Below are 13,393 nucleotides of genomic sequence, written 5' to 3'. Positions count from 1 at the left end.
GCTGCCTGTGGCATTGCCTTGCAAAAGTGATGGGTTATGTGTGTGGAGAGAAAAAACTATTGAAAATAATAGCATAAGTGGCTGTCTGGCAGACTAAAACTTCAGCAGGAGCTGTGATTATACTTGTCACTATCTGTTAACCTTCAAAACAGGTGTTGTGCATTTGAGGTGCCAAAACGGTGCTCAGGCTGCAATCTGTGTGTGTGACAGGAGCATGGGCTGGAGGAAGGGCTGGGGGCTCTGCCAAATGGGCACAGGGGCAGAAAGGGGATGGTCTTGGGCAGGCAGAGCATGTGACACAAATGGGTTTGGCTGGCTTTGAAAGAGGAGCATGTCCCAGCAGTGCTGGGACCCAGCAAGACTTGTCCGCAGCTGATGGCAGACAGTGCTTCAGTGGGGACCCCAGCAAAGGGGCTCTCTTTTGTAGGCTGATTTAACAGCTGAAGGGTTTGGGCTAGGTCCATTAAAGTTCTCAGATTACTGAAATCTGTAATAATCAGCTGGAGGAACCTTGACTCCTGCCACGATTTTGAATTTTTATTTGGGTTTAGGAATTAGGATGATAATGCTTTGTTGCATTCTTGGTCCAGCTCAATGTCTTGCTTTAATGTTCTTGTAAGAGCCATAAAAACAGTTAACATTTTGTGCTTAATATTTTTCTAATAAACAAATTAAAATGCACTATTTCAGCAAATTGAAAGAAAAAAGAAAAAGAAGTGTTTTCTTTTTTCTTCCACAGAGTATTTTCATTATACACCTGGTTATGACAAGTGTGTTGGGGTCTTGCAAGGAAGCATTGCTAAGCAAGTCAGCAAGCATTGTAATGCTTGGCATGTGTGGAAGGTGAGTGAAAAACATTAAAACGGGAAGATTAGGTAGGGCTCTGTAGAATACCTAAAGAATCTGAAATACAGGACTTAGAAGACAAATGTTAAGGATTAAGATCAGGAGATGGTAAGGTGCTAATCACTGGCATTTGGCATGGCTCGCGAAGCAAAAAGACTGTCAGCACACTTAAAATCTCATTTTGTCTAACTAGATGTAATTAAAATTCAAACTCAATCAGGGATGAAAATGTGCTGATACCACATATATGAGCAAGATAACTTTGTGCCTAGGTTCCACCATGAGGAGTCTTTTTAAAGCAATCCGTGTCAGGTTATCTGAGTGCCTTTAAAATTACACCTGTATCATGCCCTTGTCCCAGATAAGAACAACTCAGAGACATTCTCATGTGAATGTGCATGACAGTCATCAAGCAAAAATAGCTGATTGTTGACATAACAACAAGTTTACTCTAATTGTTGATGAAACTCCAGAGCTGGTATTTTTTATTCCTGCTACTGTTTATTCAACAGATGTGGGTTTGGGTGTGAAGTCAGCAGGTGTGGAAAATCTGTTTCTACCATCAGAGTTAGTGCTGCAGGGCATTGTCTCAGTTTGGGGTCCTTTTTTATACTGTATTTTGGAATATTGCAAATCATAGTGCGATAACTGAGTACCCATAAACAGTCTCCTGGCAGCATATCTTGATGATCAGAAATGTGGTGCAAATGTGCCTCCTTCCCTCAGGCATTCTCATGCCATGCACCTCCCACCCAGCTCTTGAAAATGGGGGAGCTCACACAGAAGGTTATGGCTCAGGGTGACCTGAGCAAAAACTGCTGTCATTTCCAAGCTCTCTGCTACAGGACAGGGCTGGCTGTGCTTTGTCTGTCTGAGCAGGACAGTCTTGGTACAAGGGATTTGCAACCCCTGCAAGCCTGGCTCCAACGATGTTATTTCCCAGCTGGAGGTGGAATGGCACACACAGCATTTGGGAGAAGACTGTCCTTTTCCTTCCTTCAAGAGAGTCAATGGGCACATCTAGAAGTAAGGAGTGATAGTGATAAATTCTCATAGAAAGCCAAAGGCGGACTGATATCAATGCAAAGCTTTGGTTTTACTAATTCTTGAATGGTGCTTGCAAAAATAATGGTGTAGCTGCACCCATGAGACATCAAGTTTTGAGAGTGCAGAGCTGTGAAGCAGAGGAGTTTATAAAAACTGAGGAACTATGGGGTCTTTAAAAGAACATTTCCTTTAAAGCAGCAAGCAATGCCTTCTCTGTGGCCCTAGGGAGAAATTTTATTAGAGAGAAACATAGATTGAAGTATTGCCTTGGAAAAGAGGGCTCTGTTTTCCTGCTGCAAAACACTGGATCAATTTCTCTGAAAAAATTAGATGCTAAAGGGACTTGTGTGGAATTTAACCTGCTATTAAGAGTGAGTGCACTCTACAGGAAAATAGCTCTCCAGATCTCTCAGACTGTGTCAATTCCATTTTCACTGACCACAATGGAAATTCGGGCATTTTGCTGTGCTCCCATGTCCTAATCTTGGATCTCAATCCCAGCCCTCAAGTCACAGACAGTTTTAAAGCAGGTGTGATGGTTCAGAGATGGAAAGTGAGTTTCATCTCCATATGGTGAAAGGGCTGTTGGGAAATGCAGAAACCGTGGCACAAAGCGATCGGCAGCACGAGCCACAGTCACTCCCTGAACTCGGTAACCTGCCATTGCACGCTCCATCTGGGAGTGGGGACTATTTCAGAAAGTTCAGGACAAAAAGGGAATTTATCTCTTCACCTCAAGGAATTGATATGCCTTATTTCAGCAAAGAAATGACAGATTTAAAAGGAAAAAAAAAAAAAAAAGAGGAAGCATTTCAGTTATTTTTGGAAACCATGCTTCATGCCTCTTTCTGACTTGGGTGGAAATTAGAATTGACTGTTTCTCTTCCACTTCTTTCACAAATTCTTTATTTCTTTATATCGGAGGTTAATTATTGAAGCCTATTGTAACCTAGTGAAGCCTATTTCTCTATGTAACAATAGAGAAAAGAGTATTTTGTATCAGCTCTGGGTGTCTACAGGTGTTTTGGATTGCACTGCCTTAAACTCTTAAACCATTCTTAGAATACTGACAAAAAACTATTACTTCAACACCACAACTAAATAAAAATTTTACAAATTACAGCTGGTAATTTTAAATTAAAAACTAGGTCAAATGGTAAAAGTACTAATTAAGACCTTCATCCTTCTAAGATTGATAACAAATATTTTTCAAAAAAAGTAAGTCTGTATTTTGTTTCACATTTTTCTAAACCCTAAATATTTTTTACTTGGGGAATATGCAGAATATTTCCCATCTTTTCTGGAGATGAGGACAAGTGAAATCAACAGGTCTCATCTCTCTCTGTCTTTGGCAGTGATTATAACAGCAACTTTTAAAAGCTCTGTTTTCCATAAATTGCAAAATATTTAGAGTACCTCCTTGAAATCTTTAGTAATTTGGTCTTGTAAAAATTTTCTGTTATTGCAACCCTTAGTGAGTTGCAGGCTGATGGATTTATACTTATTTGATCATTTCCTTCACCCTGTCCAAACATTGCAATAGTATTTGCTTTCTCTCATGTTTCTACCACTGCTGGGACTGAGTTACTAAAAGCAGCATCCAGAGGAACTTCCTAACCTGCACTTTTAGTAGTCCTGGTGCCACATATCTGGTTGTTAAAAGCTTACTTAGTCGTGACTGTTTTCCTTCCATTTTGATTATGGCATGAGTAGAAAATATTCATTCTTTCCTTATGATATGAACAGGTCCTGGTTTACTCCTGGGAAGGGAAGATGCACATTCATTAAACACTTCTGATTTTCTGCATTATTACTGACTGTTCTGGTGCTCTTACTCTTCATGGGCTTACAGTATTACTAGGGTTACTCTTGGTCCCAATGGACTCAAACATCTGCTCCTTACTGCCTTTTTTTTTTTTTTTTGTCTGTATATATTTCCTTGCATCCTTTGCTTCCTTATTAATTTTCTATGGCTCCAGGATATATTCTCAGTGTTTACAACATCTGTCTTCTAAACATCCATCCATTATTATTGCTTATTTTGCATCCTTTTCTAGTCTACATTTTTGGAACCATGCTTGCTTACAGTTTTAGTCTGATTTTGTTGTTGTTATTTGGTTCTTTTTACATCTAGCTAAATAAATTAAAAACTATTAATTGCATGCATCACATTTAGTCTTCAGTCCCTCCTTACAACTGACTTGTACTTGTTTCAGCTTTGTGAACTTGGCTGTGTTGAAATACCATGTGTTTTTAACTGACTCAGACAGGGATCCAACATAATCATTTCCACCTTAGTTACCGTTAGCTTTTATTTCTTGGTTAGAAAATTGTCATCCATGATTTGTAGAAATTCCAGAGGAGTTACTACTGCCAGCAGGAGATTTTGATATATATCATCCTGAGTCAATTTTCCCATGACAGTCCTGCACCCATGGTAGATAAATGGCTTTGGAGGTGCCCCACCTAATTTTGAGGGTGGTTCAGCATTGAGGCAGGCAGCTATTATAACCTCATTTTGTGCTTTACCCATCTGGACATGATCAACAAGCAGTCAAAATCATTTGCTCCTGAGCTATCAGTTCTACAGAAGAAATTAATGCCAGCCTTGGTCTCTTTTGCACACCTGATTCTCCTCTGGAAGGAGGAAGTCACTGCCTCCTCCTCACTCAAAAAAGTAGATAATTTCCCTGGATTTCATTAGCAGGAATTAAAAATAACAGTTTGACAAAGAATTTTGAGAAATATTTCGCAAATGTTGACAAGCATTTTAAATTGTTCTTCCAAGGTTGTACTTACGCACATAAAACCTGTATTTCTTCACCCTCTCACTAAATTCAGTTATTCTCACTAACTTTACCTATAAAATGCTTTATCTTTTTATAAAAGTTTTGTTTGAAAATTTGTGAATGAGGGAGATATAAGTCAATTGTTTTCACAAGGCTTGTTTCTGAACTGTCTTCTTAAAACCTGGTAAAGATGGAAGCAGGGATAAGAACTTCAGAGGCTGAGTTCTAGTGGGTGTGATGATTATGCTCATCAGCAAAGGCAAGAAGATACTCTGTAATCAGAAAGAACTGAAGAAATTAAAGTGATCCAGAACAGGATCCTTTTGCATTCTACTTTTGCTTATTTGTAAGCCCAGGCTCTCACCACTTTTTGGGTTCAACAGACCACACACAGAAGAATTCACAGCATTTAGGGTGAATTTTCCACATTGGAAACTGCTGGTCCAGAAGGGGATACACAGGACAAGGATGACGTCCTTGGGAGCAAAAGGTCCCATGGAGACACTGCTGTCCTCAAGGTGGTAACTCTCAAGCCCCATGCCCAGGGGCTAAATATTACTGAAAGACAAATATTGACTTCTGACAGAGTTTGGAGAAATTCATGCGGGTATTTCCAAGAGTTTATGAATTAACCAGAAATGGAGATAAGTGCTAGGCTATCTATTTCATCAGCTAAGAAACTGTTGACTGAAGCCTAGCATGAGCCAAGTACCTACATGCACTGTGTTTCAAAGAATTAATCATATCTTCAGATGTGGAGCTTGCTAGTTTAATTACTGTCCTTTATTTTTTTTTCTTTCAGTAGTTAAATGGGTCCAATGACAATTTTTTTTTTTTTTTTAATAGATGAAAGAGAAGCAGGATTCAAAACAGATAATGAATTTCTTCTAACTTGTCTGGAGCCTGAAGAGCCATAATTCTGATTGATCAGATATGGTCTGCCTCAGAGAGGCACCAGATGTGGTCCAGATTTTAAATAGATGCTGCTACTGTCAAAATGCATTCGCTCCCTCCTGGTGTAACAAAGTGAAGTCCATCTGTCTGGAGTTGTGCACTTTTTTTAGTGGTAATAACAGTTAACATCAACAATAAGCTCTGTCTCATTAGTATCACATAATCCCTACTACCAAGTCCCCAGTTTCTGGTCCCCATATTATCTACCATGGAAAAAATAAAGACCACAGCAGGAGCTAAGAAGGTCAGTGCATTCTCAGGGTAATCAGCTGTAGTAAATTCAATTCTGACAAGACAAGGCTTGCAAATGTCTGGGGAATTAAGGGATCATCTATAATTTCATATGTTGAGTGGGAAAGTGTCCTTCCAAACATTTATTAATTACAGATGAGGATGCGTATGGTGATCATCCTCAGAGAAATTTCTGCTGAAGCAAAGCAAGAAAAATAGATTTAACTGTTTGCTGCTATTTCTAAAGAAAAATAATGATCTTCTCACTTGGCCTTGCAATGGTTTCAGTCAGTAGTCTGTCTCTCCCAGTGTTTGTTGCTTTGTCTTAGCAACAGATGCTTATGAAACCTTTTGCATAAAGAGTTCCCACTGTAATCAATGGAGGAACTTGCCTTGGCTTTAGTCTGGCCCAGTGCCCTCACTCCAGGGTTTGCACTGCTTAAGAAGTAACAAGTAAAGAACAACAGACAAAAGAGCTTCACATTTAGAACTGAACTTTTCTCTTGAAGATCTTGGAGCACTTTGGAAAACTTAATTACTCCCCTTTGAGGTCTGTGTTGTTCTTTCTGTTTTACAGATGAGGAAATTAAAGCACAAGAAGGTCAGAAGCTAACATTTTCCAACTTGGGCAACTGAAGGTAAGCACTTACATCCACACCTTCCTTCCTCGAGAGGAAGTCCTTAACACTTTCACACTCTTTTTGCATCTGTTTTTTGAAAGTGTGGGCTATATCTAAGCCAAGAGCTCTCAAAAAGTCACCAGAATTACTGAAAAGGCCATTAAATGGTATTAAAAATAGGAGATATAAAATGTGTAGCTCATTTCCCTTAGTGCAACCAAGGAAGAGGAGGAGCAATGAAAACAAAATGCACTGGGGACTAAATAACCAAGGAGGAAAAGAACTGTTTAAGTAAAAGTATAAACATGAGAACAGATTGATCTCTGTTGAACACAAATAAGCATGGATTGAAAATTAGGATATGATTTGTAATAGTCATAGGAGTGAGGTCTGGGGACAAGTAGGGGGCTTGGGGGAGAAAAATGTCACTCAGGTTGAGATGAAGTTGGATCAAAATCTAAGAGAGATTAAGGGATCTTGTACCAGCATTTCCAAGGGACTGGACTTCATGGTCCAGCATGTGGTTCCATGTTGTGTTCACAGTAATGCAAACCAGGTTCTTAACCCACACATAAACTCCAGGACAAACTTGTCTTCCTCCTTGCAGGGGCCCCTGGGTGCTTCTTTAGGATGTGTGTTGTTTGGGTAGGAAAATGCTATTGGTGCCACAGGAAAAAAAGGATACCTGGTGACATCAAATACTGTTCTCCCTTTAGACCTGCAGTGCCTCGTATGCCAGATTGCAGCTATTGTATGAAGAATTTTCAGTTCCTTTTTGTGCCTAGCGGCTGATTGAAAGTTCATATTATTTATGGCAGAAAACAGCAGTGTACTTTTGAGCCTGAGGAAGCTGGGAAAGTGCAGTGTGTGTCAATCAATTAAGCTATTCAACTTATTTATGAAACAGGACAAAACAATGTCTAGGATATGAATTCCCATCTCAATGGGATCCCCCCTGATATAAAATGTCAGAGCTGAAAAAGGGTCAGCTCATGACCCTTGAATATTCTTTTAAACTATTTGCAAATCAATACCTCTTCTCTGGGTTTGTGCAGGGACCATCGTTCTCTTTTATTATAAGTCACGGGGCATAGACTGCTTATCAGGGAGTATGGAGACAGATCACTGCACTAAAGCAGCAGCTGGCTTTGGAGACTGGGCCTGATTCTCATTTATGGGGGGATGGGGCTCACTTCGCTATACTCTGGTAGAGTGAAGGATTTAAAAGTGAGCATAATTATGGGGTTTGCTGACTCTCAAGCTCCTTAATTTCTGCTGGAAGAGCAAAGAAGTCCTTTGCCATGCATGCAGTTGGGCTTGTGTCTCTCTTACTCGTGCCTATATCAGACAGGAACATCATCTGCCATTTTCTGTTCCAAGCTTTTTTTGTGTCAGGAGGATGCTGTGTCCCTGGGTTTAGAGGTTGCAGTCCCAAATTGTCACCTTCTCTCTCTTAGCAATAACCTGCTGTACAGGTAGGGCTTGAATGGACAGATGGCCTGATCCTCAGCTGAGCATCTGGCCTATTAAGCTCTCTAAAAAGGCATCATCTTTACAAATCCCAGCCTTAATCCCCTTGCCCACTGTGTGACCCATGGGGGTTTCAGATCAGTGCCAAAGAGGGGAAGAGGAGGAGAAGGAGGGCAGCTGGAGGATCTGGGGAGTCAGGGGAAGGCAGGTGCCTGCAGGGGAGATCTCTGAGCTGAGTGCTGGGGACACCATGAGGAGTTGGAGAAGGTCAGCAGTCCTGGCTACCTTGAGCTCTCCTGCAAGGAGGACGTGCACAAAATGATTCCTTGAAACAGTGGTCCAGGCCTTTGGATATGTTTGTCCAAGGGACCTCCCATTGAATCTTCTCATGACATCTTCTTTATCCATGCAAAAACATGGCATCATCCCAGTCCCTTTCAGCAGCACTTGGGCCAGCTCAAGCCAAGACAGGTGAACTGAGGATAAAAGAATAGAGAGAATGCTCAGTTGCCTGCTGGGGTTTATCAGCGAGAGCATTTTGTCAAAGGGAGATGAAGAAGACAGCAGTTTGGAAGGAAGGGAGTTGTTCATGCCAAAGATCCCATCTCCTGACAGCATGCTGCTCCTCATGGGTAATCAGTGTACACAGCTTTTGTCTAGAAGGCCAGCAGTGTGGTATACCCTGTGAAAAAGGGACTTTTCCTTTTGCTTTGCCTGTTAAAAAACAAAGCTTAAGGCAGAAATTTGATAATGTTAATAGCATATGAAAAAGGGAAGAATTTCCAAGTTGAACTTGCATAGTACTGAGTGACCTGAAAATGGTCAGCTATAGACTAGAGATAGATCAGGTCCAAATAGAAAATAATTTAGAGCACATTTTGATTGCATTCTTTCAGAATTAAAGACATTAAATTGACCGTTTGAATTTCCCTGAGATTTTCCCCTCAAAAAATTCAGAATTATTCCTTAAAAAGCGAATAGCCACAAATGCATTAAGTGCCTTATGGTAATTAAGCATAGAGATGGTTCCCTTCTGTTTTTCAAATCTAAAATATTTTAATGTATTTTTGAAAGATCAAGGTAGCAATAATTTTTATCCAATCCATTTTAATACCTGAAAAACCGAGTAATTCTGATATTTTGAGTTTGTGCTGCTGGAAAACATGTATCAGTGAAAGTCTGCCCCGTGTTTGTAAAAGAAAATTTGGACACGACTTCATCTGCAGATTTATTTGCACTCAATATTTCTGTTGCAGGCCTGTAATGATGGATGCCAAGAAGCATGAAACAAAAGCCCCCAAAGAATCTGAATGTCTCATTGTTCATATTTTTTTAAACAAGATTTTCCTTTAATTAGTGAATCTTGAAGAAATCACTATTCGCTTGGGTCTAAGACATGCAGTGAAATCCTATATCAACCCAAAAGGGCCAAAAGGAAGATGAACCTCTAGGCATGAGCAGGTATGTAATACAAGTTTTTTTCCCATTTATTGCTGACAGCCACTCTTCAATTTTAAGTCAATCATTCCAAATCTTTGTTTCAGGCTTTCATCTAGAAATGTTATTTTTGGACATTCTTAACTTTAAATGCATATAGAGTTCTCTAAAATACTATTCAAAAGGACAATTCACAGATACAGCTTAACATCTTATATGTGTAGGAAGGTGATACAAGCATATTTCCCCCAAATATTAAAAAAAATTGTTCATGATCAAAATAAGAAACAAACAGTTCATTAGCTATCAATTCACAATTGAGATAAAGATAGAAAGTACAAGAATAAGAAATAAAGATCTAAGTTCTATTTATAGGCATGTAAGCAATATCTTTAATATGACATCCACTGGAAAACTTTCTGGATAGTTCTGTCATTGAAAGGTGACACAAAATTGGGTGAAAACAACTCAAAGGCTGGAATATGAATACAGAAAAGGAAATTTCCAGTCAGCCCAAGGTATGTTATTAATAGATGCTTGCCACACAATACTTCTTAGAAATAGATTAGGAGTTGAAAGTTCACCATGATGTAGCTATTAAAAAAAAAAAAAAAAAAAAAAAGGCAAAAAAAAAAAAAAAAGCTGACGAATTGCAGTTGTTTCCATCTAAATAAAGAGTAACTAACCAAGGAACCATCTGTCGGTGTATGATTACCAACTTTCTTTTTGTCTTTCAAAGCAGCCTGAGAAATCAAGGGCACTGGGAGTAGAGGGGAGAGCACACACATGCTGCAGGCTTGCCAGCAGCCAGCCCAGAGGGTCTGATCTGATCCTTGCCTTTTTCTCTTGGTGCATTGATTTCAAACTGCTGGTTTTCATCTGGCATGCCTCTATATTTCAAATACATGCTACACACTGATAGGGCTATTCTGCAGTAAATGTGGGTAATTTTGGTACAGTTGAGATCTGAAAAGTAAAAGTTTTCTAAGAGAGGAAAACCTCAAAGTCCCCTCTCTCAGTTTGTGAAACCAACAGAATAATATTAATTCAATTTTTTCCCCTGTTATTGAACAGCAAGAAGCCTCGGATACCCTGAGAAAGCATATCCTTAATGGTTTTCTTAAGCCTGAATGCCCTGCTAGCAGTAAGAAAGACAAAGCAATAAGATCTAAGGCCTTTTAGTCTCTAAAAACAGTGTAGGTTTTCATGCTGGAAAAATGAGGGATTTATTCCTTTTTTTTCTTGCACATGAATTCAGGGTCAATGTACAATTTCTCTTTTTGTTTCTATTCCAATGACCACCTATTTTGGGGTGCTTTATTCCCCAAAACCCCATCTGACTCTGATCAAACTCGCCGCATCTGGCTCTTTGTTGCTTTGCAATGTCTGCAGCCACGGGCCCACAGCCTGCACAAAACCCAGCACCCACAAACCACCCTTCCTTTGTGAAGGAAGAGTGATGGACACCAAGAGATTTGCTAATGAAAGCTTGCTTCCATCCTACCCCAAATTAAATTTTTTATCTTATATTTTTACAAATCCCCTGCCCATGACTGCATGCCTTGCCCTCCCTCAACTCCTCCAGCTGTTCTCACGCCCCCAGTACCCTTGCCTCAGGCTCAGCCCACTCAGCTTCTCTCCCTGCTGCATTTCCCCTTGTCCCCAGCCCTTAATCCATGCTTCCTACCTCTGACCCAGTGGCTGGGAGCAGGTGGAAAGGCAGGTGATAATATAAATACTTACGTCAGGAAGTCTGCACTTGGAAATGTTTCCTGATGGAGTTTTCACACTCAGAAAAAATCATAAAAAAATTCCAATCCAAAATACATGTACAAATCCACAAAGAGGCATATTTCCTTTGCATAGCCACCAAAACAAAGAGTCCCTCTGAATAATTAATAGTAAACCTCAGGAGCATGAAATTCAACAGACCTGAAGTTGCCAGCTACTCAGTGAATTTCTATGATGGGAAGCCAGACAACAATTACTATACTACAACTATACGAGCAAAGCAACTATTTATATGTACATCTTGTCAGTTTAATATGTTGGTTTCTGACTCTTGTCAAGTGTGAATGGGAACAGTCTTACCAAATTTCTATTTCTTTTACATAATGTACTGGTTTACATGTTAGTGTTGCACCAGCCAGTCCAACATCTCGGTGCCAGTGAATATCCTATGGCCACGGATTTAAGCAAATAAAACAACTTGCAAGCAGCTCTAATAAGTACCATCCCACTGCATGCCTGGAAATTCTTTCAGACTCATTAAGCAGTCAACAAATAAGACACATTTGTCTCTCATTAAAGAGTAAATTGGAAATACTGAGAGGAAACCTATGCATGGCTGTGATTTGTTAGAGAGTGTATTAGCAGGAGCAGCCACAATGTGTTTAGCAGTTGGGTATGAGTTAAAGCAGGAATTGGAGTGAGAGGAACTATTTTAAATTGTCTCTATTAATACTCTGAAAGCACATTTAAAACCATCAGCAGGCACAGCCATCTTTGACTCTTCCAAGAGGAAGTTGCCATTTGTTGCAGAGCCGCTGTTGCTTTTATTTGACACTCAATATGTGTTTTCCCCACAGTACTGGATATCTTGGGCTCTATCCAGGACACATTTGGAAAGGAACTGATCCCTGTAGTTCCTATGCAACGATGAGATTTACTACTTAGGTCGATGCATATCTTTGGTGAGTCAAATAAACATGAGGAGCATTCATTAGGGCTGCTTGCTGAATTTAGATTGCATTCATACAACCTGATACGGTAGCTGGTGGGGCCAGGCTGGTTCAACCAAGGTCTCACTGGGTGAGACAGGCAGCAACCAGGCCCTGGATCAGCTGTGGGCTGAAAAACAACCAGCCCTGTGATCTCCCCCCAGGCTCAAAGCTGACTTTGGGAAACTCCTTGGAGTTTATCTGAATTTAAGGAATTAAGGCATAAACCTCCAACCTTTTCTGGATGAAGAGAGGTTTGAGATCATTTAGGGACATGTCAGCAGGAGAGTGGTGCTGTGATATTAAAACTGATGCTTCAACACACCACAGTACTCAGACATATATGTGATAAGTGAGTGTTATAAAAGCTCATCTTTAAAATATTTTAGAATCAGGTTTTCATCTAGGAAAGCTGGAAGAGGGGTCCATGAGTGTTGTTGATTTCTGTTCTCAGCCCTGCATTAACTGTGGTCTCTAATGACAGAGACAGGGCTCTCTGGAGCTATCTGCCTCCAGGTGCCCTGAAATAGAACACCCTATTTCAGAAATCACAACAGCTTTCCCTTCCCTCAGCTTTTGAGTCCTGAGCCCTTGCAATCTCAGAGAGGAAAAGTTTTGAGGAGGCACTTCCTTGATTGAGGTACTTCCCAAAGAACCCACATGGTCAGTACAGCCAGCATGCATCAATGCAATTACAAGCGTTTTGCAAATTACTTTACTCCACTTGTATTGTGGAGGAAAGCTACCTGCAGAGACCAAGTCAAATATTAGCAGAATCACTGTAATTTTCACCAAACCCAAACTGGACAGAGAAAGTCTTTGATGTCCTACCTAGAGGGCTGCTTTGTGGCCTGCTTGTAGTGGGGCTGTGATCAGTTCCTTATCTTCTGCTTCTTTTCTTTCTTTCTCTTTTTTTTTTTTTTTTTTTTTTTTAGTTATTCCCTTAACAGTGTTTCCAAGGGCCACCCCCACTAAGGCTGCATGAAAGGGGCCTAAGGCATTTCAGCTGCTGCTGGGTACAACAGAATACTGCAGGGACTTCAGCGTGGGAGCTGCTGAGCACTGAGGTGGGCACAGGTAAGGCTACAACCCCCTCATGTCTTCAGCAAGTCAAAATATGGGTGAGACTCTCTTGCTCCAACATCCCCCTTCTGCAGCACACACTGACAGAACATATACAAAGCTCCTGGTGCTGTTTGAGTTATCCATACCATGGGGCTTTCCATGTCAGATGATTCTGATATCTATTTTAAAGTTTTAAACATATTTTTTTACAGCC

The 13,393-nt window shown here is 40.3% G+C and overlaps 1 long non-coding RNA gene across 1 annotated transcript; it reads left to right on the top strand.

Annotated features, from left to right (window-relative positions):
• The first annotated feature begins 5,474 nt into the window (after positions 1-5,474).
• On the top strand, positions 5,475-13,168 carry LOC136359904 (uncharacterized). The gene is made up of 4 exons (XR_010743371.1): positions 5,475-5,880; positions 6,445-6,505; positions 11,983-12,087; positions 13,065-13,168. It is a non-coding gene; the product is annotated as an uncharacterized lncRNA (long non-coding RNA).
• Positions 13,169-13,393: the final 225 nt, after the last annotated feature.

The sequence above is a fragment of the Sylvia atricapilla genome, chromosome 4 (genome assembly GCF_009819655.1).
Source record: "Sylvia atricapilla isolate bSylAtr1 chromosome 4, bSylAtr1.pri, whole genome shotgun sequence".
NCBI classification, from domain to species: domain Eukaryota; kingdom Metazoa; phylum Chordata; class Aves; order Passeriformes; family Sylviidae; genus Sylvia; species Sylvia atricapilla.
This window is presented reverse-complemented; position numbering and strand designations above follow the sequence as displayed.